Below are 4,883 nucleotides of genomic sequence, written 5' to 3' on the forward strand. Positions count from 1 at the left end.
ATTTGTTCAGGAAAAGTTCCTTTAACCATTAGGGGCCTTGTCTGAAGTTACTCAAAGGGGTGCATGTGGGTTCTAGCATATCAAAAGAACTTTGATCCGGAAAGAGCAGGGGGTATGAAGCAACACCGTTGCCAAAAGGCAAGAGAAGGGAAACATTATTGCTAAGGGTAACCAAGAATAATGTCAAGAAACGTCGTTAGGCGTGCTAACTGGCAAGGTGACAGTAGTGAGGAGGTTGTTATTGGGCTCCCTCCCAGCAATTGGTTTCCAGTAACAACCAGAGTCTAACCCGCTGTCTTAATGTTTGATTCTTCACATGACCACAGTCTTCCATCTGGTTCTAGGCATTGATGACCGCACCCCATGCAAAAGGTACCCCCACATTCACGAGCCACAAAATTGGCATGGTCAGCAGGATATGACCACCTCTAAAGAGACCATGGCTGTTGTTTTCCTAGAATTTTTTTTTCCCAGGTGTTCCCAGAGACTTGGTACATGACTGCCCTGCTGTGCTTCTGCCATTGCTATACTGCAAAGTTGTACTTCCATGAAAAAGCCTATTCCAGTGCTTGACACAGGCCTCATGTACCATCTGATTGCAGGATACAGGACGAGACAAATTATGGGTCATCTGTCTGTCATGGCGTCTGAGGCACATGAACTTTACCCATTGGGCGACATGCCCCAATTACAGGTCTCTGCTTTACTACCGCATGAATGGGACTAAGGACATTAGGAGGGCGACCTGACAGAAAGCTGAGACTCGGGTGCTTGGAAGAAGCTGATTGGTCTGGTATCACTGGAGGGCATCGCTTGGAAGAGGGTTCCATCTGTCCTTGGGCCTTGTGAGTATAGACATTGAAAGATCTTGGGGACCTTGTGGTCTAGCTATCCCTCTGGTGCCTAGTTAGTCAGCTGTGGGCCTGTTAAAAGGGGGACACCAGCTGGTGGGACACCAGCTGGTGTCCCAAAGAGCCCTCTCTAGACACTTTAATACTTAACTGCTTGTCGACCATCCACAACAGTTTTACTGTGGCAGAATGGCACGGCTGGGCGAAAGAACTTTACCTTTATGTTGCTTCACCTTTCGGCCACTAGGGGCAATCGTGCGCCCGGAGCCGATGCAAGTGCCCGGAGGGCGCATTGACCGCTGGGCTCCCGTGATCGTTCATGACAGAGCGAGAACCAGGATCTGTGTGTGTAAACCTACAGCTCCCGGTTCTCTCAGGGGAGAGGCGACAGATCGGGTGTTCATACTATCTCCTCCTAGACAGTCCCATCCCCCTCTACAGTTAGAACACACACAGGGAACACAGTTAACCCCTTGATCACCCCCTACTGTTAACCCCTTCCCTGCCAGTAACCTTTATACAGTAGTCGGTGCATTTTTATAGCACTGACCGCTGTATAATTGTCAATGGTCCCAAAAATGTGCCAAAAGTGTCCAATTTGTCTGCAATATCGCAGTTGCGATAAAAATCGCGGCTCACCACCATTACTGTTGAAAAAAAAAATAATGCCATAAATCCCCTATTTTGTAGACGCTATAACTTTTGTGCAAATCAATATACGCTTATTTTTTATTTTTTTTATTCCCAAAAATAAAAACCACAGAGGCAAATGCCACCAAAAGAAAGCTCTATTTGTGGGGAAAAAAAGTATAGCGTCGCACGACCACACAATTGTCAGTTAAAGTGACGCAGTGCCATATCGCAAAAAATAGCCTGTTTATTGAGCAGCCAAATCTTCCAGGGGCTAACATGGTTAAAGGGACTTTGCTCTAACGGCTCTACTGCTACTTTAAAATGGGAGTTCCACCATTTTTATTATTTTCTGCAGCTGCTGACTTTTAAAATATGGATACTTACCTGTCCAGCTCGCCCGCGATGTCAGCATCCGAAGCCGATCTATAGATCGGCTCTCGGGTGCTACCGCCGCCATCTTCTGTATGAGAGTCAGGGTGAAGCCCGGTTCCCTACTGCGTATGCGCAAGTCGCGCTGCGCAATTCGGACGGTCCCTGCTGTCTCTGGGATCTGTGTGTTTCCCAGAAGACAGCGGGGGAGGACAGGAAGTGACGTAGTTAGGCGCAGAATCTGCGCCCATCTATGCCCGGAAGTGGGTGCAAATACTTATTATTATTATTATTCCGACGAGCAGAAGTTCCACTTTAGGGTGGAGCTCCACTTTAAGCTGAAGTCTGGACATCCTCATCCTGAAGGATAACCAAGTCCTCAGTTGTACATAGTTCTTATCTGTGGAGTATACCACCACTTTCCTCAACTCTATTCAAGTTCTCCAAAAAAAAAAAAAAAAATGTTTTGAGAAATATGTAGTAGTTGATGGATGTTAGGTATGTTGATGGATGTTTTGTATGTTTTATAATTATAAAGAAAGATTTGAAACAAAAAATAACATCCCCTAGACTGGTCTTTGGAGAAAAGAGTTAATGATACTGTTGTGTTTTGTTTTTTTTTGTACTGTTTGGTTGTTTATTACTTATTTCTTGTGTGCCTAGAGTTGGCATTGCGGGTGCATATTTGAATGGGAGGGTCCCAGGTACGCCTTGTTGGCCATTTCATGATGTGTGTATGTAGCAAAGTGTTAGAACATTGCATTTCCTTTAGAGAATTCTGCAGCAGTGCTTCCAAGTGCCAATAGATGTCCCCACATGTCCTCGGTTTTATCTCTATAGGAACTTTTCTAACTGGAGGCCGGTGTTCTGCGGAAAACTCCAACTCGCCTAATTCTCCAACCACATTACTTCCGGTTTCTCTCCAGCAGCAATAATTGTAATTTCGACGACTTGGCTGGCAGCGCATAGACTATGGTACACGACAAGTTGGCTGTTTTGACAGAACCCCCGGGTAAGGAGGAAAAAAAGTTGTTGCCGACTTGGAGATTGCCATGTTTGTTAGTCTGCCCACTAGTAACTATGTCTACTCGTTATCTCATGTACCGTAGTCTATATGCTGCTGGTGTTCTATGAATATAGCCAAGTTGTCGAAATTACAATTATTCCTGCTGGAGAGAAACCGGAAGTGACATGGTTGGAGATTTAGGCGAGTTGGAGTTTTCGGCAGAACACCGGCGTAGGATTAATGTGTCTTCCGCTGTGGGCTCCAGGCACCATCTTGGAGAGGTCTGTTTTGCATCTTTAACTCTGAGCGCCCATGACATTTCAGTGGCCGTTTCACCGCAGAATACTGTATGTGCTGTGTCACAGGAGGGACTTCTGGATGCAAAAGCAGAGGAGATAATTAACCGCTATCAATTAAATCTGAAAGTTTGGCTCACATGGTTGCCCCTTCCAAGGAGTAGATCTACTCCCAACTAAGTAAGAATCTTTATAATGTAAAGAAAGCGGACTATAAGGTACAGGAGTATCATACGCATCGGCTTCCCTCTTTTTTAGGGCAAAATGGGAGAATGCTTAAGTGCAACAGCATAGAGACTGCAAAGTGCTGCATTGGATGATTGCCCCCCCCCCCCCCCCCCCCCATTGATGCTAACGGAGCACAGCTCACGCTATATTGGCTTTTTCCCTGACCACAGTGGCTGGAAAAAGCAACAGCCGAACCTGGAAGTGATGTAGTACAGGTTGCTTCCAGGTTCTCAACATGCAAATCTTCTCCTGCGCTCAGTGGTAAACCAGAGGTATGAACAGCATAAAGACTTCCTAAAGCTGGTGGTCTTGCTGCCTTCTCGGGATATTGGGCATCCCCAAACTGGAAATGAACAAAACTGAAAAATAGAAAGGCGCATCGACCTAGTGTATTACCACAATATGTTTTATTGAAAATGATTAAAAGAGCTATAATACTCAAAGCTGTTTAGACACATCCTAGTCTTCTGGCAGGACCGATTGGCGTTAATTAACTTTCATGTAGCAGCGGACACTCGTCGTAGAGTTGCCACCTCATCCCTTTAAATCTGAACACATATGAATTATACAGGTTCTGAGGCTAATTTAATGCAGATAAGGCACCAAGTGAGTTTAATTACCACCTTAATCGGCCACAGAACCTGTGTAATATATGTTCGGATTTAAAGGGATGAGGTAGCAACTATAACTCGTTGTGACACATGTTTATATCAATCACGTTTGTGACTATTATTGCCCTTTTATCTTTTCAATAAATCCTATTGTGGTAATGCACTAGGTCGGTGCGCCTTTCTCTTTGTTTCGTTTGCTTCCAGATTCTTACTAAGTAGGGGAGATCGGTGAATGGGCAGCATTCACTGGTCTCCATCACCTCTAGCCGGTGAAACCTATCATGCCAGGCACGGTTGAGTGGAGGAGAGTGAAGGCCAGGAAACACGGGGGGGAAGGGGCACAAACGTACCAAGAGTGTGTGAAAGCGATCGGGTGGCTGTACTACAGGGTGGTCTCTGGTTTAGAATGTGGGAGTTGGCCTGCCAATGAGTTGCTACTGCTGTGGTGTGGGGTACCTGGGTTCCTCTTCTCCTGAAATTAACTGAGTAACCTGGTGCCTTATGGACCTTCCTGTTGCAGTGGGGCCCACAAGTGACCATTCCAACACATCTTGTTGAACGTATCCAACACGTATTGTTGAATCTTGTCCAGAGCAATGATGTGATCCCAACACTGAAGCAAGTCCATGTAAACAGGAAAAGGCTGGACGAGATCAGCAGCACTGAGATGCAAAAAAAAATGATGAAAACCATATTTACTAAAAAGGGGGGGGGGGGGAATACTTTAGCAAATGAAGTGTCATCCAGTTGGGGTTGAAATCTGCTTTTGTGATGACACTATAGTGTTGCTTTTCGCAAGTGAACTGTTACTTGAGGTTCAATCTTGATCATATGTTCACACTATTCCAGGCTCGACTTCTGCTTTGAGTACAAAATGTGTGATGATATG

This window comes from Lithobates pipiens, unplaced genomic scaffold, assembly GCF_037356315.1.
Source record: "Lithobates pipiens isolate NorthernLeopardFrog02 unplaced genomic scaffold, aLitPip1_a1.2 Scaffold_27, whole genome shotgun sequence".
In the NCBI taxonomy this organism is placed as follows: domain Eukaryota; kingdom Metazoa; phylum Chordata; class Amphibia; order Anura; family Ranidae; genus Lithobates; species Lithobates pipiens.